Consider the following 22495-nt stretch of genomic DNA (forward strand, 5'->3'; position numbering starts at 1 on the left):
TATTGAGGCCTTGCAAACCTTTGCTTCTCTGCTTCTGGTGGTTCTGCCTAACAAGATTGTCTCAACTGCTTATTTCCCGGTCTTCTTCAGATACTCAAGGGCTCCTTCAAACCCTTCTCCCCTGCATAGCAGAGCCTTCCCTGCCTTCTCTCCATGCGCAATTCCCACCGTGAGTTTGTGACCTGCAGTACTGAGAGTGCTCCCTTTCTGACAGAGCAGCGTGGGAAGATGTGGATACCCGAGAATCCTCTGGGGGCACAGGCTGGGTCCTCAGATGACAGTGAAGGGGGAACGTGTCCTGTGAGGTCTCCTGTGGATGCCCCGCCATCTTTATGCCAAACAGGATTTTAAAAAGCACATTCAAAGAGGGTGGTATTAATTGCCCCAGATAACTCAGAAATTTCTGGAAAACAGTTTAGTTGGAAGAGTTGTGCTCTGTAGGATGCTGCAGGACTATTTAAATAAAATAAACCATTAGCGATTACAGAACATGGGAAATATATATGGGACTTGAACTTGGCCTAAAACTGATTTTAATTATGATCAGATTCACGTTATAGGCAGTTGTTGGTGGCCAGTAATGTCACAGCGTGATGCGGTGTCCTGTGCGCATCAGCACCCGACACAAACTTACGCTCTTACAGTTGACGTGAAGTTTACTTACTTGGTTAAAGTGGTCTCTGACAGATTCCTCCACTGTAGCGATGATTTTCTAAATTATTGGTAAGTATCATGGGCAGTTTTACTCACAGAGGTCCATAAATCATCACATTTCATCTGGAAGTTCTCGTTTTTTCTTAGTTTTGCTTTTTGGCTTATAGCCTGCTTTGGAGAATGAAGGCTCTCATCTTTGTTTACTGGTCAGATGAACCAGGATAAAACCCAGGTTCTACTACTTGCTGTGTGTTTGACGAGATATTTTCTATGGGCTGGAAGAGTTGGGATTACTGGTGAGTGTGTGAGAAATGCAGAAACCCAGGCCCCACTCCAGATCTCCTGAATCAGAATCTGCACTTCAGTACGATCTCCAGCTCACGGCCCTGCACATTCAGCTTTCAGTAATGCCTTTCTAACTCACCTTGACTTTTCCACATGGAAACATATGCAGCTTATTGTATGTGATGTGTATATGTATACAGCACTCAAAAATGTATATGCCTCTGTGGATGCCCTCAACTTATATTAGTACTTTATCATACAGAAAAGTACAGTATCTGCACGTTTTGTGGATCTCTTTGCTGCCCTCTGTCCCCAGAGTAGAGAATGCGTTAGAGGATGTTACTGTGTTAATTGCTGGATAATTCCAGTCACTCGAGTAAGTCAGAGCCAGTTCTCTTCCCTCTCTCATTTCACCTTTAGTGAAATTCAGAACGTTGTCCATGGCTGGTTGGTAAATACGTGTTTCCCCCTAGGGATTGTTGACATTCAGGGACGTGGCCATAAAATTCTCCGTGGAGGAGTGGGCGTGCCTGGACCCTGCTCAGCAGAATTTGCATCGGGATGTGATGTTAGAGAACTACACAAACCTGGTCTCCGTGGGTGAGGATGACTTCCTTTAGGAATCTGAATGCACCCTAAGGGTTGTATTTTCTTATGGAATGTTGTATGGGAATTTCTGCTTTGCATGATGGGTTTCAGAACAAGAACTGCTTTCAAGGAACACTTGGGGGCTTGTTGGTGTAGAAAAGAGAATCTTCAAGTTGTTTTATCTTGATATGAACCTTCCCCTTTGGTGAGCTGGCCTGGATACTTCACTCTAGATGGGTGACAATTCTAAACATTTGGTAGCATAAAACATTATTGTCCAGACCTGAAAATTCAATTTTGACCACGAGTTTTTCATTTAAATACTAGATAGTGGAACTTAGAACTCACAAATTTTAAAATAATTTCTAAATATCCTCCTCCTGGTTCTGTGAAGAAACAGTACTTGGGGTTTAATTTTCTAGAACCTCTACAATGTTCTTGCTTGGCTACTGAGCACAGTACTAGGTTGGTAATTGGAGAATCGTGGGACGAGTCACGTTGCATCTTTGTAATGACACAGGTCTTGCTGCCTCTGAGCTGGACCTGATTTCCTGTCTGGAGCACAGGCAAGAGCCCGGGCATGTGAGGAAACATGAGGCAGGAGCCACACACCCAGGTAGGTGGGCGTGAGTGCGGCAGATGACACAGGTGAGAGGGTCAAAGGTCAGGGAAGAAGCCAGACCTTAAAATGTAGTTTGGGAATCTCTGCTGGAATGGAAATGGTTTCTGAGAAGCCCGGGTTTCTTTCTCTTGCTGTCACCTAGGGGCATCTTCCGCCCCGTGCTCTTGCATTCTCTAAGGACCCTACTTCCCTTCAGTGGCCTTCCTTCAAGGTTACAGTGAGAGCCGAAGTCCTCCTCCCGGCTTATGAGAAACTGGATGATCTGCGTCCTCTTCCATTGCTTTTGGGGACATGGGAATATCTGCATAGTTTTGAGGAACTCCATTTGAAAGTATTTTTTATCTTCCCTTATTGCATGGTGTCTGAACTGTGTGTGAGTAGTGGTGTTATTGATATTTGCTTCAGAAATCCCAGGAACACCAGGGACAGACGCACATTTTCTGTTTTATATTTTCCTGTCATGTGGAGGTTTCCATTGCTATGTTGCGGGAATTCATACTCAGTAATTTCGTTAAAATACTAAGAATCTCCCTAAATATAAACAATGATATTTTAACTTCAAATTTTTATAGTATAGTATAAACTGAGATTAATAATTTAAACTATATTTCCATATTGCTGAACTGTAATGCATCTAAGTGTATCCACTCCTTCCTAGATTTCTTAAATGTACTGTGTCGTTAGGCATCATAGAATGTGATTCCCGCTTTGACCTTTTATTTTTAATGGCTCATTTTATAAGTTTCTCCTGGTTAGTGTGAAGCTTACCCTGACTTACCATTCTTACATAGATGAGTTTATATGTATGTGTGTGTGTAACATGTAGGTTTGTATAACTATGTATTTGCGTGTGATCTAATGATGTGTATTAACTGTGAAGTGAATGATACAATCCAGTTAATGAACACATCTGTCACCTCACATGCTCATCTTTTTTTTCTGTCGTGAGAACACATATGGTCTACTGTCTTAGTAAATTTTAGGCTACAAAATATTATTTTAATTAACTATAGTTGTGGTGCTACACATTTGATCCTCAAAACTTACTCCTCTGTTACAACTGAACGTCTGTACCGTTTTGACAGCATCTCCCATCTTCTCCACCTCTGGGCTCTGGCAACCACCTTTCTACTGTGCTCCTGAGAGTTCAACCTTTGTTGAGTCCCCATATAAGTGAGAACATGAAGTATTCGCTTTCCTGTGTCTGGCTTATTTCTCTCAGCATAATGTCCTCTGTGTCCATCGTATTGTTGAAATGGCAGGAATTCGTTGCTTTTTATGGCTCAGTAATATTCTATTGTGTGTGCGCGCGCGTGTGTGTGTGTGTGTGTGTGTGTGTGTGAGACACCGTAGTTTCTTTATGTATTAAGTGTCCACAAATTGGTTGTTTTCATATCTTGCAATGGTGAATAACACTGCAGTCCTGTGAGGGTGCGGATATTTCTTTGAGATTCTGCTTTCATTTCCTTTGGTTATATGCAGAGAAGTGGGACTGCGGGATGCTATGGCAGTTCTAGGTTTGTAATTTTCAAAGAACCTCCACGCTGGTTTTCATAGTGACCCTCCCAGTTTGCAACTCGGCAATAGTGTGCTGCATTTCGTTCTCTTCACACCCTCTCAGCACTTGCTTTCTCTCCTCTTACTGATAGCAGCTGTGCTAGAGGGGTGAGGGGACGGCTCATCCTTGTCTTAGTTTGTCTCTGCCTGATGACTGGTGGTATTAAGCACCTTCTTCTGTACCTGTTGACCGTTTCTGTGTACTTTTTGAAAGAACATGGATTTGTTCTTTTCTCTGTGTTTCAGTTGGGCTACTATCATTATTATTGTTTTTGCCTTCAGTTTGTATGAGTTTTTTCTATATTTTGAATGTTAGCATCTTATCAGATATATGGTTTGCAAATGTTTTCATCCATCCTGTAAGTTTTTTTGTTTTCTTATGTTCTCTGCTGTGTAGAAGCTTTTTAGTTTGATGCAGTCCATCTGGTTTATATTTGCTTTAGTTGCTGTACTTTTTGTGTCATATCAAAATAATCATTGGCAAGACTAATATATCATGGAGATGTTTCATATGTTTTCTTTTATAATTTATAAGGATTTGTGTATCTTTTTATGTCTTTATTTTGAGTTAATTTGTAGGTATGGTGTGGAAAAAATGGTCTAATTTTATTGTTTTCTTTGTAGGTATCCAGTTTTGTAGCATCAAGTACCGAGGAGACTCTACTTTCTGTATCATGTATTCTTTCTCAGTGCCCCTGTCAAAGATTAGTTAACCTCACGCCTGGGTTTATTTCTGGGCTCTCTGTTCACTTTCCTTGTTTTGTGTGTCAATTTCAATGCACATGTCATCCTGCTATTAATGTTATTTTAGACTTGAAATGTAGTTGATATCAGAAACCATGTTTCTAGATCTTTTCTTCCTCAACATTGCTTTGGCTATTTGAAATCTCTTGTAGGTACATATAAATTTTGGAGTTTTTTTCTATTGCTGTGAAAAACACCACTAAATTTTGATAGGAGGCCAGGCGCGGTGGCTCACACTTGCAATCCTAGCACTCTGGGAGGATGAGGTGGGTGGATTGTTTGAGCTCAGGAATTCGAGACCAGCCTGAGCAAGAGTGAGACCCCATCTCTACTAAAAAAATAGAAAGAAATGATCTGGAAAGCTAAAAATATATATAGAAAAAAATTAGCGGGCATGGTGGCGCATGCCTGTAGTCCCAGCTACTTGGGAGGCTGAGGCAGGATGATGACTTGAGCCCGGGAGTGTGAGGTTGCTGTGAGCTAGGCTGACGCCACGGCACTCTAGCCTGGGCAACAGAGTGAGACTCTGTCTCAAAAAAAAAATTTGATAGGAAGCACATCAAATCTATAGGTTGGTTTGGATAATATGGTATTTTAACACTATTTTCTAATACATAAACATGGGGTATTTTTACATCTATTTGTGTGTTTTTTCTATTTCATTTTATCAATATCTTATTTTTTTTTCAGTGTGAAGATCTTATATTTTTTTGGTTAAATGTTTCTATGAAATTTATTATTTTAATGGTATTATAGATGAGACTGTTTTCTTCCCTTTTTTTATGAGATTGTTACTATATTAGGGTATGAAAATACAACTTATGTTTCTAGGTTAATTTCATATTCTGCTAACTTAGTGAATTTGTTTGCTAGTTTTAACAGTTTTTATTTTGTATAGCATTTATGTTTTTCTATTACTATACATAAGATTGTGTCATCTACACTGACAGTTTTACTTTTTCAATTTGGATGGCTTGATTTTTTATTTTCTTGACAAACTATTCTGCTTATGACTTCCAGTATTATGTTAAAATAAAAGCATTGAAAGTAGACACAATATAACCTTGCATTGGTGTCTGTGAGTTTGAAAAGGTAACAACTCTTACAGTTTTGTTTTGTTTTGTTTTGTTTTGTTTTTTTATTTTGATTCCTCCCATGAATGTAACCACTATCTTACAGTTTTTATACACTGGTTTTAGCAGGAGAAGATCTCCTCTTGTTGGTTCCCAGGCTGTTGCGGTCCCTTCTGGTTTTCTGGTGGAGAGGAACTGCAGCTCGCCCCCAAGGCTGCTGTGGGTCTGCAGTGGGGTCCGCCTGTGGTGGGCCCGTTAGCAGAAGCTGGGTGGTTGAGGATCTTGTCTGGTCTCTGGGACAGTTGTTAACAGATTGCCCCCTTGACTGGATCTGTGGGGCAGGCGCTGGCGCAGGTTCTCCAGTTGGGTGCACGTGTGTTGCGCCGATCCCAGCTGTTCGGGTGAGTGTGGCTCCCATGAGTCCCTGGAAGGGCTTTTCCAGTCAGCATGCGGGGTCCCAGGTGGGCGGTACTGGCCGTGGGCTGTGGCTTAGAGGGCTGTAACTGAGTCACAAAACTGCCTGAGAGACCTCGGTACAGACTAAAGCCTGCAGGCTGCCCCCGTGGCCATGAATAGGCACCTGGCCCCAGTTCTCTGCATGGGCAGGACCACGCCCACACTGTGGATGGGCGGAGCTGGAGGTGGTTACAGATTAGCTTGGGAATTCTCATTCGGACCACACTGATTGGGCCGTTTCCTGGTCTGTAGCCAAGAGCGCAGGTGTTCACTTTGACCCCGAGCATGAGGGCCCGCCTTCTCAGATGACCTTTCCTGGCGCTGGGCTTTAGCAGGGATTCACATCCCCCTCCCTGGCTGCCACATGTGTCACGCTGCTCTGTTGTCACCGAATGCCTGTCAGGTTACACATGCTGGGGGTGTACCAGGGAGGGATTTTCAATTTCTCCATCTTGCTGATGTCACTGTCCCTGTGTGTTTTCACTTTCTGATTTGTTCTGTTTGAAATTTGTGTTGTATAGATTCAAGCGTTCATAACGATATGTTTGAAGTTATGGAAGAAGCTAATTAAATAAGTAGTAGACATCCCATATGTAGTAAAATGTTGGCCGGGCGCGGTGGCTCCCGCCTGTAAATCCTAGCACTCCGGGAGGCCGAGGCGGGAGGATCGCTCGAGGTCAGGAGTTCGAGACCAGCCTGAGCAAGAGCCAGACCCCTTCTCTACTAAAAAATAGAAAGAAACTATCTGGCCAACTAAAATATATTTAGAAAAAAATTAGCCGGGCATGGTGGCGCATGCCTGTAGTCCCAGCTACTGTGGCGGACTGAGGCAGGAGGATCGCTTGAGCCCAGGAGTTTGAGGTTGCTGTGAGCTAGGCTGATGCCATGGCACTCACTCTAGCCCGCAACAAAGCGAGACTCTGTCTCAAAAACAAACAAACAAAAAAACGTTGACTTGTAAATTTAAATTTACTGCAGCTTAAAGGAAATCATTAAGATTTTCATCCACTTTCATCAACCTGTATCTAAATGATAATATCATTTATTCCTAAATGCCCATTTTACATACCAGTGATTCATTGTGTTTTATGAAATTCATATTTTCCTTGATCTAGAAATACAAGGATTTTTTTCCATTTTGCTTCTAAAGACTGGATTGTAGCTGTTTCATTTTATGTAAGAATAGCAATATGTTAATAACATGGGAAGATGTTGCCATTTGTGTCTTTTAAATGCTTATTTATTACAATTTTCTCCTTAGAGCTTTCCATTAATGATTGTAATGCATTTTCTGTAAAATTTTACTGCTGCACACTGCATGCCAATGATTCAAGATTCCTATTCCCCAGGAGTCCACGGTCATTGTTGGACATTCTAGTTATTTAGAAAATTGTTTTCTAATTTCATAACAATATTGAATACATAATGTTATACGTAAATATTCCTTTATTCTTTTGCGCTATCATATTACTGGATTTTTGGGAGGAGGTAATTTCCTTGGCATCAGTTTATTGTGTTTTTGGTTTTACCTATTTATTATAATTTTTGAAGAAAAATTTACAACTTTGTGTATATACTTTCATGTCAATGTAGAGCTGAATTAAAATATGAATCAGGCATAGTTCTATCAACTAAATTTTATATGTGTGTGTGTTTGTCTCTATGGATATGACTCTAACTTTGTTCATGGATTTTCTTGTATATTTCTTCTTCTGGCTTGTTGTCAACAGTCTGTTTTATCTTGCCTAGGTGAGTAGTCATGAAAATAGTCTTAATTTCTCTATGTGTTTACTGATGAACTTACGTTTTCTTCATGTGAGAGAAACACTTTTGTACTGTGAAGCTACATTTTGGATAGCTTTTTATCTCTGTATCTCTTTTAGTTATCCATTTAAAAATTTAATCGTGGTAAAAACAGGGAACATAAAATTTACCATGTTAAATTTTTAAGTGTAATGATCAGTAGTGTTAATTATATTCACGTTGTTACTCACAAGACCTCTAGAGCTTTTACATCCTGCAGAACTACAACTCAGTGCCTATTGAAGAACTGCCCATTTTACCCTCTTTCCAGGCCTTGAAAAACACCATTCTACTTTGTTCTTATGATTTTGGCTATTTAAACTATCATACATTATCTGTCATTTCGGTACTGGCTTATTCAGTTGACATAATATTCTCAAAGTTTCTCCTCACCGTAGCCTGTGGCGAGATTTTTTTCTTCCGAGGCTGAGTGATATTGTATTGTATGCAGAGGCCACATGTTCTTTAACTGGTCATGAGTCGAGGGACATCTGTGTTGCTTCCCCCTTTTGCTTTTGTACCCGGGTATACAGATAGCAGTTCCAGCTCCTACGTTGCGGACTTTGGATACCTACTCAAAGTGGGATTGCGGGATCGGATGATAATTTCCTTTCGAATGTTTTGAGGAACCCCCATGCTGTGTTTCATAGTGGCTGCTCATTTTTCCCCACGAGCATACCAATCTCTCCATATCCCCAACAGCTTTGTTAGTTTTTGGTTGTTTTTTTGTGGCCATTTTAATAGGTGTGAAGTAATATCTTACTGTGATTTTTGTTTGTATTTTTCTAAAGGCTGTTAATTTTGAGCATCCTTTCAAATGGTTTTTACCCATTTTTATCTCTTCTTTGGAGAAATATCAGTCCAATCCTTTGTCTATTTTTTATACTCAAGTTATTCACTTTCTCTTTTCAGCTTTAGGAGTTTTTTATATATTATAGATATTAACACTTATAAGTGATTTGAAAATATTGTCACCAATATCTTATGTAGCATTTTCACTCCACAAAATGTTTTCTTTGGTGTGCAGAAGTTCTGGAGTTTGATGTCCCCTTTTTTATTTATTTTTTCTTGTAAGACAGATCTATTGGTAATAAATTACCTCAGTTTTTTGTTTTGTTTAAGAACATGTTGATCTGTAATTCTAGCACTCTGGGAGGCCGAGGCGGGCAGATCGTTTGAGCTCAGTAGTTCAAGACCAGCCTGAGCAACAGCGAGACCCCGTCTATACTAAAAATAGAAAGAAATTATATGGACAGCTAAATATATATATAGAAAAAATTAGCTGGGCGTGGTGGCGCATGCCTGTAGTCCAGCTACTCGGGAGGCTGAGGCAGGAGGTTGAGCCCAGGAGTTTGAGGTTGCTGTGAGCTAGGCTGACACCACGGCACTCTAGCCCAGGCAACAGAGTGAGAATGTGTCTCAGAAAAAGAAAAACATGTTGATCTCTCCCAGAAGACAGCTTTCTTAAATATACTTGGCAGGGGTTTTTCTACTGCTCTTGTAGCATTTTGAATATATTGTGTAACTCCTACCTGGCCTGCGAGATTTCTGCTGGAAAGTATGTTGGTAACATTGTAGACGTTCCTTTGTATGTGAAAAACCTCTTAATCTCTTCCTGCTTTCAAGTTGCTGACTTTGTCTTTCAATCTTGACATGTTAAATATAATGTCTCTTTGGGCAATCTTCATTAGGTTTTTCCTGCTTTAGGTATTTTCAGCTTCATAAAACTGGATGTCAACTTGATTTTCTATAATAGATTTGAAGAGTTATTAAGACATTATATTTTTTAAAAACCACTTTATTCTTTTTCCTTCTCTTCTCCTTCTGAAAATCCAAAAATTCATATATTTGTTCACTTTAGGAGGCACTATAAAGCCCATGTGCTTTTTTACTTTTTCATTTTTTTTTCTAATTGGCCAGTTTCAAATGACCTGTATTTGAGTTTGCTGAAGTTTTATTCTGCATGATTTTGTCTCTTTTAGCTTTTAATTACATGATTGAATTCTTCAGGTATATACTTCAACATGAAAATTTCTGTTTGGGTTTTTTTTTTATGGTTTTCATTTCTCTATTAACATTCCCATTTTGTTCATGCATTGTTACAGAAAACTTTTTTGTTATCTATGTTCTTTTTTTATCTGAGATTTTTTTGTTTGTTTGTTTGAGACAGAGTCTCGCTTTGTTGCCCTGGCTAGAGTGAGTGCTGTGGCATCAGCCCAGCTCACAGCAACCTCAAACTCCTGGGCTCAAGCGATCCTTCTGCCTCAACCTCCCGAGTAGCTGGGACTACAGGCATGCGCCACCATGCCCGGCTAATTTTTTTCTATATATATTTTAGTTGGCCAGATAATTTCTTTCTATTTTTGGTAGAGACGGGGTCTGGCTCTTGCTCAGGCTGGTCTCGAACTCCTGACCTTGAGCGATCCTCCCACCTCGGCCTCCCAGAGTGGTAGGATTACAGGCGTGAGCCACCGCGCCCGGCCTGACTGAGATTTTTTTAAAGGTGATTATTTTAATTTTTTTTTTGGCCAGTTCTTATGTCTCCTTTTTTTTTTGCAGATGATTACCATACATTCATTAGTTTTCTTTGGTGGTGATCAGGTTTGCCCGATGGCTTATGATCTGTGTATTCTTGTGTTTGTGTCCCTGAATGTCAAGGAGCACTCCCTCTTTCAGTCATTATGGACTAGTTTGAGAAGTTAAATGTCTTGCCACATTTCATCCATGGGCTGATGATATTTTCACTGAGAGAGATTCCAGCCAGTCGAGTCTGGAGCCAGGTCCCATGACTGCGATTGGGACTGGAGCGGATTCGTGGTTGGCAGAGCACTCAGTTATCAGGGCACCCTACACTCATGCATCCTGTCTGTTCCCTGGGGAGACTGAGCTTTCTTGCAGATCTTGCTCAGTAGGACTGGTGCTGAGACGAGGAACTGCAGTGGTTTCTGCAGATCAGGTGCTTCTACAATAGGTGTGGAAAGTTTGTCTCAACGCCGGGGCTCTGGGGGTGCTGTCACCCAGTCACGGGCCAGGTCTCTGGATGGGCAGGACTGACCCCCGATCCCAGCTGAGGGGGCTGTGACTGATTCACGGGGCTGCTGCAGCTGGGTCCTCAGTCTTCAGTTCTGTCTCTTGGTCCATGGCGTGTGTCCCTGCAGGTGTCGGTGTGGGCAGGGCTGCTTCCAGACCTTGGCCGACAGGGACTGGAACTGAGTGCCAGGGATTCTTGGATCCACAGCGAGACTTGCGTTAGCAGGCCTGCCTTCATGGCCACAGACGGATGTGCTTCCAGGCTGCTCCAGGTTAGCCAGCCTGCTCCTGGGCTGCGACTACCTGCAGCTGGAGGCAGCCGGGTTACAGTGTGGCTTCAAGATCCACCTTCAGGGCTCGGTGTGGTGGCTCTCGCCTGTGATCCTAGCACTCTGGAAGGCTGAAGTGGAGGATTGCTTGAGGTCAGCAGTTTGAGACCAGCCTGAGCAAGAACGAGACCCTGACTGTCCTAAACATAGAAAAAATGGGCCGGGCGTGGTGGCATGTACCTGTAGTCCCAGCTCCTGGGGAGGCTGAGGCAGGAGGATGGCTTGAGCCCAGGAGTTGGAGGTTGCTGTGAGCTGGGCTGACGCCACGGCACTCTCGCCAGGGCAACAGAGTGAGAGACTCTGTCGCAAAAAAAAAAAAAAAAAAAAAATCCACATTCAGGTCAGATTTGGCGGTGCTACATCCGGGTCACAGATGGATGTTTCTCCCTGAAGATCCCAGTGTGGGCGGGAGTTTTTTTGCCCTGACCATTAATGAGAGGTAAAGAAGGTGTGTTTGGGGCTGAGTCAGGGGCCACAGACAAGGCCAAGGGCATGAGGCCTCACCTGAGACACAGGTGGCCTGAATCTTCCTGGGTATCTTGGCAGATGGTGCTGATGGCAAGACCAAGGGAAAATGGGCCACAACTAGGTCCCCAGTGAGATGTTGCTACGTTTTGTTCTGTAGCTGGGACCGTGGTTAGGCAGCCTGTCACATGGGTGAGGACCTGCGCTCTCACAGTGGCCCTGCCGCTTGGTTGTGAGCTGCACTAGGGCACCACAAGCTCAGTTCTGGATCCCGAAGCTCCCACCACAGCAGTTGCATCTGGGCACGGCTGCTGCATTGCGCTGTGGGGTACAAATGGGGGAGCTCCTGTTCTGCCATCTTGCTGACGTTCCTCTGCTGTGTGTTCCTCTTCTGTAAATGTTGCGTGTCAGTTTGTCCGGGACTTTTAGATTCAAAACTTCTGAAGCGAAATGCTCACATTTACATGTTACGTAAGAATTGAATTAGATTACCAGCAGACACCCCATGTATTAAAATGTTGGAGTGTAAGTTTAAGTTTACTGGAAGGAATAAGGAATCATGGAAATTTATATCTCTTTTCTGAGCCTATATGTAAATGATGGTATAATTTAATCCAAAATGTTGGCTTTATTTCAGTAATTCTCATGATATTTTATAACGTTTATGTTGTTCCTTTATTTAGAAACAAAACTTTGCTTAGCTTCTGAAGACAAGATTATAAACTTTATGTTATGTAAGAACAGCCCCAGTATATTAATAACAGATTTTTTATTTAAATAATCTCAGTATAGCCTTTTATTAATGAATATAATGCATTTTATATGAAATTTCACTGCCATACATTGAATAGCAACAATTCAAAATATCTGTTCCTCATGGATGCACACAATTTAAAGTTGTAGGTATGTAAACTATTACTTTTCAATAGTATCTCTATGTTGTATTGAATATTTCGTCCATTAAATTTTTTAGTCGTTTTCAATTCCATATTACCGCGTTTCTTTTATTTTCAGGTATGTTTTTTGAGATCAACTAATAGTGTTTTTGCTTTTTACCCTTGATATGATTGGGGTGATAATTTTCAAATCTGTGAAGACAGTATGCTGTTTTATTTATATAGAAATTAGGCATATATCTAGGAACTATAAAAACATCTACTTTTTGCCTGTATAAGTATTGCTCCCACTTTGTTTATACCTTACGTTACAAGTAGTCTTAACTTCACAATCTGTTTATGGTTTGAATCTATATCATTATGTGAGAGAAACACTTTTGATACTTGAAGGTAATTTTGGAAAAAGAAATTTTTTTTTTTTTTTTTTTTTTTGAGACAGAGTCTCACTCTGTTGCCCGGGCTAGAGTGAGTGCCGTGGCGTCAGTCTAGCTCACAGCAACCTCAAACTCCTGGGCTTAAGCGATCCTACTGCCTCAGCCTCCCGAGTAGCTGGGACTACAGGCATGCGCCACCATGCCCGGCTAATTTTTTGTATATATATATTTTAGTTGTCCATATAATTTCTTTCTATTTTTAGTAGAGACGGGGTCTCACTCTTGCTCAGGCTGGTCTCGAACTCCTGACCTCGAGCGATCCACCCGCCTCGGCCTCCCAGAGTGCTAGGATTACAGGCGTGAGCCACCGCGCCCGGCCTGGAAAAAGAAATTTAACTGTATCTCTTAGGTAGCCTTAAATTTTTAATTGTGGTGAAAAGTATAAAATTCTCACCTCAAACGTTTTTAAGCATATAGTTTGGTAGTGTTCTTTATATTCACGGTGTTTTGCAACAGATTTCCACATCTTTTTTATCTTATGGAAGTAAGAGTGAAATCCCTTTAAACAGCAAATTGCCGCTTCGGCTGCTGTCCAGCTCCTGAGGAGCACTGTTCTGCTTTCGGTTCCTGTGAGTTTGGCTACTCTACATATTTTATGTAAGTCTAATCAAACAGTGTCTGTTTCTTTTAAACTCTCTTATTTTGCTTCACATGATGTCCTCAACGTTTGTGCTTCCTTACTGTAATATGTGTCAGGATGTCCTTTTTTCAGGCTGAATAATATTCCACTGTAGGTATTTACCATATTTTCTGCGTCTGCTCGTTCGTAGAAGGGCACTTGGCTTGTCTCCAGGTGGTGAGTGTTGTGAGTAATGTTGCAGTGCACACGGGTGTGCAAGTGTCTACGCCATGGCCTGGCTGGAATGTGTTTGGGATGTTTTGGATACAGCGATGTAATACCATGTGACCCTTTTATGTTATGTCCGAGAAATCATTGCCAAAGCCAGTTGTCATGAGGTTTCCCCCTTACATATTCTTTTAGGAGTTTTATAGTTGTAGGCCTTATGTTAAATTCTTAGTCCATTTTTAAAATTAACACACAATTGTACATATGTATAGGGTATCATAATTGCACATATTTACAGGGTACTGTTTGATGTTTTTATGTATACAGTATAATGACCAATCAGACCAGTACATGTACTGTGTCGTCACCTCATGCATTTATTATTTCTTTGTGGTAACTGTGTTCACGTAATATACAATACCTTTTTGTAAACCATTGTCCTCTTACTGTGCACCGAAACAACAGCACTTATTTCTCTTTTCTAAAGAGTTAAAACTTTGTACCTATTATGCAAACTCTTCTTTCCCCCCATCAGTCTCTGTAACCGTGGTTCTGCTCTCTGCTTCTGTGATATCAGCTCTCTGGTTTTATAGTTTTAGATTGCACATAATGGAACTAGAGGATATTATGTGGTGGTTGTTTTGTTTGTTTGTTTTGTTTTGTTTTTTGAGACAGAGTCTCACTCTGTTGCCCCCGGCTAGAGTGCCGTGGCGTCAGCCTAGCTCACAGCAACCTCAAACTCCTGGGCTCAAGGAATCCTCCTGCCTCAGCCTCCCGGGTAGCTGGGACTACAGGTGTGCACCACCACGCCCAGCTAATTTTTTCTATTTTTATTAGAGATGGGGTCCAACTGTTGCTCTGGCTGTTCTTGAACTCCTGAGCTCACGCGATCCTCCCACCCCAGCCTCCCAGAGTGCTGGGATTACAGGCATGAGCCACCGCGCTCGTCCCAAGGGATATTATGTTAAATGAAATAATACAGACATAGACAAATACTGCATACTCTCACTTTATATTTTGATAAAAGAAACCATCACAAGTATTACCACATATGTATATATACACAATAAAATACGCAAAATCCTGTAATTCCATCTATGCTCTTGCAAAGGAAGGAGTTTATTCTTTGTTATGTCCAAATAGCATTTTATCGTGTATATACACATTTTCCTTAAACATTTATTTGTTGTTGTGCACTTGGATTGATTCCGTATCTTTGATATCGTAAATAGTGCTGCAATATACATAGCAGTTCCGATATCTTTCTGACATACTGATCTTTCCTTTGGTTATATATGCAGTAGTGAATTTGCTGCATCCTGTAGTAGTTCTGCTTTAAATTTTTGGAGAACTTCCATACTGTTTTCTATAATAGTTGTTCTAATTCACAGCGCCCCCAGTGGTGTGTGAGTGCTCTGTATTCCTCACATTCTCCCCAGCACATTTTTTGTGTGTCTTTGATTATATCCATTCTACCTGGAGTAAGGTGGTATCTCTTTGTGATTGGAGTTTGCATTTCATTCTGTATTAGTAACATTGAGCATCTTTTCATGTACTTATTGACAGTTTGCATATTTTCTTTCTTTTTTTTTTTTTTTGAGACAGAGTCTCACTCTGTTGCCCGGGCTAGAGTGAGTGCCATGGCGTCAGTCTAGCTCACAGCAACCTCAAACTCCTGGGCTTAAGCGATCCTACTGCCTCAGTCTCCCGAGTAGCTGGGACTACAGGCATGCGCCACAATGCCCGGCTAATTTTTTGTATATATGTATTTTAGTTGTCCATATAATTTCTTTCTATTTTTAGTAGAGACGGGGTCTCGCTCTTGCTCAGGCTGGTCTCGAACTCCTGACCTCGAGCGATCCACCCGCCTCGGCCTCCCAGAGTGCTAGGATTACAGGTGTGAGCCACCGCGCCCGGCCTGCATATTTTCTTTTGAGAAATGCATATTTAGGTTTTTCATGCATTTTTACTTGGGTATATGTTTGATGTTTCGGGAGCATTTTTAAAAATCCTGAGTTCTGGCCGGGCGCGGTGGCTCACACCTGTGATCCTAGCACTCTGGGAGGCTGAGGCAGGCACATCACTCGAGGTCAGGACTTCGAGGCCAGCCTGAGCAAGAGCGAGACCCCGTCTGTACTAAAAATAGAAAGAAATGATCTGGACAGCAAAAACTATATATAGAAAATAATTAGCCAGGCATGGTGGCGCATGTCAGTAGTCCCAGCTACTCAGGAGGCTGAGGCAGGAGGATCGCTTGAACCCAGGAGTTTGAGGTTGCTGTGAGCTAGGCTGACGCCACGGCACTCTAGCCAGGGCAACACAGCAAGACTCTGTCTCAAAAAAAAAAAATTTCTGAGTTATTACATATTCTGAATATTAACCTCTTGTATACATGTAGGAAAAGACTTCTTTATACGTTTGAGAGCTCTGATATGTGCATATGTGCTAATACTTGTGATAACTTCCTCATCAATGGGCATCCTTATCGAAATATAAGGCACTTTTTTCTAATTCGTTACACTTTTTTGACAGGGGCCCATTCTGTCGCTCAGTGTGAAATGTGCTGGCGTAATTGTGGCTCACCACGACTTCCAATTGCTGGACTCAGGCAGTCCTCCTGCCTCAGGCTCCCATGTGGCTGGGACTACAGCCTTGTGCCACCATTTCCAGCTAAGTTTTTGTTAACTTTTCTGCAGAGATGGAGTCTCACTGTATTACTCAGGCTGCTCTCATACTTCTGGCCTCAAGTGACATTCCCACCTCAGCCTCCTAAAGCTCTGGTGTTGTAGGTGTGACCCACTGTGCCCGGCCTTGTGACAATTTTTGATGTAAGTTGTATTTTTTCTGTGGCAGCATTTGACGTTTCATTCTGTAGTTTTCATGGATTCTTGCATTTTCAGCCCTGTGTCCTTACGCTTAAAGTGTTATTTTTGTAGAAATCGTAGAATTGAATGTTGTTTTTTGAATTTAGTCACATAAGTTACATCTTTGAATTGATCTAATTTATTTATATGTGAAGTATTTACTGAAAGGGAATGACTTATAATGTTGTATGCTGTTTATTTCATTGTAGGTCTTGTAGTAATTTTGATTGTGTTCCTCTCTCACTGTCTTTCTCTGTTTTATTGTTTTTTGTAGTGACGCTTTTAATTTTGTTACTTCCTTTCGTGTATCTACTTACTATAGTATTCCCGATGTGGTTGCCATACATGTTACATAAAACATTCTACAGTTACACCAATCTGTTCTAAGTTGCTGATTTCTGTTGCATACAAAAACCCTGCCTCCTACCATCGCCCATTGTATTTTATTGATGTCTCACATTATATCTTTTTGTATTGTGTATCCATTATCAGAAACTTAGTTATTTTTCTCTTTTGAAGTCTGTGTCACATTTGAAAGCATTTAATGCACCATCATTGTGATAATACATCATAATACTTGTGTATATAATTAATTTTATCAGAGAACTGCTATCTACCATTATTTAATTTTTTAACATGAAGAACTGATTTCGTTAGCATTTCTTGCAGGGTAGGTATAGTGGATATGAATTAATTCAGGTTTTATTGCTCTTGGAAATTCTTTATTTCTAATTCATTTTAAAGGACAGAACAGTTTTGCAAGAAAAAGTGTCCTTGGTGTTGGTAGCTGTCATTTTTCATCACTTTGAATGTATTATTCTACACTTTTGTGGCCTGCAAGATATTTTGGTAAAACTTTTTTGATCTGACAGGAGCACCCTTGTAGATGCCAAATCACTTTTATTGTTGTTAGTTTCAAGATTCTCTTTGTAACTTTCAGAGTTCTGAATATAATGTGTTTTGGTGTGATTGCCTTTGTCTTAGTCCTAGTTGGAGTTGTCTGAGCTTCTTTAAATTGTATGTTATGTTCTTTCACACGTTTTCAAGGTCTTATCCACGATTTCTTCATTTTTTTTTTTTTTTTTTTCCCTGAGATAGAGTCTCGCTCTGTTGCCCAGGCTAGAGTGCCGTGGCGTCAGCCTAGCTCACAGCAACCTCAAACTCCTGGGCTCAAGCGATCCTTCTGCCTCAACCTCCCGAGTAGCTGGGACTACAGGCATGCGCCACCATGCCCGGCTAATTTTTTGTATATATATTTTTAGTTGTCCAGATCATGTCTTTCTATTTTTAGTAGAGATGGGGTCTCGCTCTTGCTCAGGCTGGTCTAGAAGTCCTGAGCTCAAGGGACCCTCCTGCCCTGGCCTCCCAGAGTGCTAGGATTACAGGTGTGAGCCACCGTACCCAGCCACTATTTCTGCAAATGGTCTTCCCTTTTTTCTTTCTCTTCTCATCATACATCTGTCATTATCAGTGTAATGGCCTAGTTGATGGTAACTTCTTAGTCCCTTACGCTTTCTTTACTTTTTGTCATATTATCTTCCTTTTAGCTTGCCTGAGTCTACAGTTTTAAAGGACCTATTATCAAACTGGCTGCATTTTTCTTGTGTTAGATTAAGCCTGCTGTCAACACCCTCTAATGAATCTTTATTTAGTTGTGTTATTGATCAACTTCATACTTTGTTTTTATACTTTTGAACATCTTTGTTAGTAATCTAAGTTTCTTTATGAATTCTTTTCTTCCTTTTGTTTAATTATCTGTGTTGTCATTTAGCATCATTGAGATAAGATGAGTTAAATTCTTTTAAATTAATTCATAGATGTTTACTTCTTTACAGTCACTGAAATATTTGTTTTTGACATTTGATTGTACCATGTTTGTTTATTTAATGTCTTGTGATTTTATTGATATTTTTGTCATTTGAAAAACAGCTACTTATCCCATTTTTTATGGACTGGTTTTGTAGAGGGAACAACTAGAATTACGCAGCTACAGTAGACGTTCTGAGGGTTCTCCGACGAGTCGGCTATACGTGTCTGTGTCTTATCTGGACTGCTATGTATGTTTACAGATAAAAGGTTCCCTATGTTTTGTATTGAAATAATTTTATCTCTGGCTTTCCTTGGCAAATCTCATTGGTAGTACAGTCTCTCTGTTGCTGTAACAAGCATTCATCTTTCTTCTCAGTGGACCTAGCCCGTCATTTAAAGTAGATCTCGTTCCTTTTAGCACTCCGTATTTAAAAAAGCAATAATCAGGTTTTAGGTAGTCCCAGAAAAACTGAGACCTTTGGACACATGTTCCACTCTTTTCTTTGTGTTCTGAGAGAGAAACAAGGACTGAGAAGACTTTTTTCCTGGTTCTAATCTGCTGTCATGCCGCAAGGTAACAGACTTAATTTGGTTTTTTTCTTAATTTGGCTCTTCTTAGATTTGTTCTCACTGGGGGTACAGCAAACTGAATTGTGGTTTTTAAAGCATGTTCTTGTTAAGTTCACATGTCCGTGGAGAAAGAAAGGCCTCACATTTTTGATTCAGTCATCATGCTGAGGTCCTCAGCTTGGTCTAGTTTTATATATTTTATTTGTTTAGCACATAGTAGATGTAGTTTTTAATATTTTCATTATCTTTCAGATATATTTTCTCATTTGACCCAAGGCCTATCGACAGAGAAGTACATAGAAGCTCCATTCCAAAAAGGGATATTGGGAAGATTTGCGAGGTGTGGTCTTGAAAATTTCCATATACAGAAATACTGGGAAAGTGTGAGTGAATGTGAAGGGCAGAATGGATGTTATGATGGACATAAAACATGTAGGACAACTACCTGTAACAGAAATACCGTGGATAGTGGAGGTCAACAGCACAAAACATTTGGGGACAAAACTCCATCTATGTCCGTTACTTTTGCTGAACCCCATGTTTCTGTAAGTAAATGTCAAGATCACGTTTTGGAACATAACATTCATCTGAAAGGACATTTGGAAAATCTAAATAGGGACTGGGTCCATGTTCCAAATAATGACTTGGACCAAGTCAAGTGTAGAATTGGATTAAATGTTCAGTCACATATTTCTGGAGATCTGAGATTTAAAAATGAAGGGAAGATTTCTAAACATGATCAATTTGATGAGTCCGTTGTTGAAAGTTTATTCTTCCACCAAAACATAATACCTTCACCTACCAAAATCAATAATGTTGACCAGCACGGGAAAGTCCTCACCCACTCGTCATTGCTTAATCAATATGAGGAAATAGATAACTTGGGAAAATGTCACACTTATAATAAAACTCTGATGTCCTTGAGCCAGGAGCCTACCCTAAATGATTACCAAGATATTTATATTGAAGACAGAAATAATGAATGCCATAAATCTGAGAAAACCAAAGAAGTCTCTGGTTCTAGAAAACATCAGAAAACGCCTTTTCCAGGGAACCATTACAAATGTAAAAAGTGTAAGAAAGTCTTTTTCCGATACTCAAAGCTTATTGTCCATCAGTGTGTCCATATTCAAGAGAAGTCTTACCAGTATAATGAAGGTTTAGAAGCTTATACCCAGCCTGCAAAACATACCCAGTATCTGGGAATCCATTTTGGAGAAAATTCATACAGATACAATAAATGTGAGACATTCTTCAGTCAATCATCCAATCTAAAAGAACATAATTTAATCCATACTGAAGAGAAACTCCACAAATGTAAAGAATGCGGCAAAGGCTACAACCATATTTCACACCTTATTCAACATCAGAAAATTCATACTGGAGAAAAATTTTACAAATGTGATACATGTAACAAATCCTTTAGTCGTTCCTCAAGTCTTACTATGCACCAGAGAATTCATACCGGAGAAAAATTGTACAAATGTGATACATGTAGCAAATCTTTTACGCACTCCTCAACTCTTATTGTGCACCAGAGAATTCATACGGGAGAAAAATTGTATAAATGTAATACATGTAGCAAATCTTTTAGTCACTCCTCAAGTCTTATTGTGCACCAGAGAATTCATACTGGAGAAAAATTTTACAAATGTAATACATGTAGCAAATCGTTTACTTATTCTTCAAGTCTCATTGTGCATCAGAGAATTCATACTGGGGAAAAACCCTACAAATGTAAAGAATGTGGCAAAGCCTTTTACTGTAGTTCACACCTTACTGAGCACCAGAGAATTCATACAGGAGAAAAATTTTACAAATGTAAAACATGTAGTAAATCCTTTACTCATTCCTCACATCTTATAGTGCATCAGAGTATTCATTCTGGAGAGAAGCCATACAAATGTGAAAAATGTGGCCTGTCTTTTGTCTGTTCTTCAACCCTTAGGCGACATCACAGAATTCATACTGGAGAGAAACCCTACAAATGTGAGGAATGTGGCAAAGCCTTTAACCAGTGCTCTCGCCTTACTATACATAAAAGAATTCATACTGGAGAGAAACCGTACAAGTGTAAAGAATGTGGTAAAGGCTTTAAAACTAGTTCAGAAGTTAGTCAGCACCAGAGAGTTCATTCTGGAGAAAAACTTTACAAATGTACAATATGTACTAAATCCTTTACTCGTTCTTCATATCTTATTTTGCATCAGGCAATTCATACTGGAGAGAGACCCTACAAATGTAAAGAATGTGACAAATCCTTTAACTATAGTTCGCTTCTTACTCAGCACCAGAGAATGCATACTGGAGAAAAGGTTTACAAATGTAATACGTGTAGCAAATCTTTTACTCATTCCTCAAGTCTTATTGTGCATCAGAGAATTCACACTGGAGAGAAACCCTACAAATGTACGGAATGTGGCAAAGCTTTTAACTCTAGTGCACATCTTACTCGCCATCAGAAAATTCATACTGGAGAAAAATTTTACAAGTGTAACGCATGTAGCAAATCTTTTACTTATTCGTCAAGTCTTATTGTACATCAGAGAATTCATACTGGAGAGAAACCCTACAAATGTGAAGAATGTAGCAAAGCCTTTAACCAGTACTCAAACCTTACTAAACATAAGAGAATGCATACTGGAGAGAAACCCTACAAATGTGAGGAATGTGGCAAAACCTTTACCTGTAGGTCATACCTTACTCAACATCAGAGAATTCATAGAAAGAGTCTACACGTGTGACAAATGAAGAAATAATTTTATCCAAACTATGCAAGTTAGAAATCACCAGAAGTATCATGGAGAAAGAAAGTTTCCAGATGCAATAAATGGAAGGATTTAATCAAAGTGCAAATCTAATTGTATTGGGATTTGCAGAAAGAAAGGCTAAACCATGGACACTTTCAAATTATATGCAAAACAAAATATTTATTATGGAGACTAATCCAGATTCAAAGCAATTATATGATTTATTCATGTGCTTCAAAGAGGCAAAAAACTGATATTTGCAGATGTATAGTCATTTCATACTTTGGAAGTATTGACAGTATTTGAGTTATTTGAAAAGCAGTTATTGACATAATTGAACTCTTAAATTCAGTTGATGCTATGCCTTAATTTCTAGTGTTCATATGATAATACGTGGTCTTTTTTTCTGCATCGGAACCATTAGACAACATTTTATATTACGTGGATATCATTAATATCAATTTTTCTATGGATGTATAATTACAGATGGAAAACACATGAAGAAAATGTAAAGAACAATGCAGTTTGTGTTTGACTTATGAAGCATTCGTGCATGTAAGCATATGGTATGTGTTCTGAACATTATTCTCCTGAATTAACTGAGAGGGCCAATCTAAATTTTCTATATAAATCATTTTTCCACTTGCTCCTGAAGTGGAAAAAACTTGCCAATTAATCAAAATACTGAGATATCTTCGTTGTAGGATGAAGTAGGAGTCTTGAGTGTTACCTGGTGTGACAGAAGACACGGTAGAAGTGTTGCGTATTATTTCATGTGA

General features: G+C 40.0%; 1 long non-coding RNA gene across 1 annotated transcript; it reads left to right on the plus strand.

Moving 5' to 3' along the window:
• Positions 1 to 1478: 1478 nt before the first annotated feature.
• LOC138383008 (uncharacterized) lies at positions 1479 to 19432 on the plus strand. The gene is made up of 3 exons (XR_011233483.1): positions 1479 to 1539; positions 2048 to 2143; positions 19219 to 19432. It is a non-coding gene; the product is annotated as an uncharacterized lncRNA (long non-coding RNA).
• The last annotated feature ends 3063 nt before the right edge of the window (positions 19433 to 22495 follow it).

This window comes from Eulemur rufifrons, chromosome 4 (assembly GCF_041146395.1).
Source record: "Eulemur rufifrons isolate Redbay chromosome 4, OSU_ERuf_1, whole genome shotgun sequence".
NCBI classification, from domain to species: domain Eukaryota; kingdom Metazoa; phylum Chordata; class Mammalia; order Primates; family Lemuridae; genus Eulemur; species Eulemur rufifrons.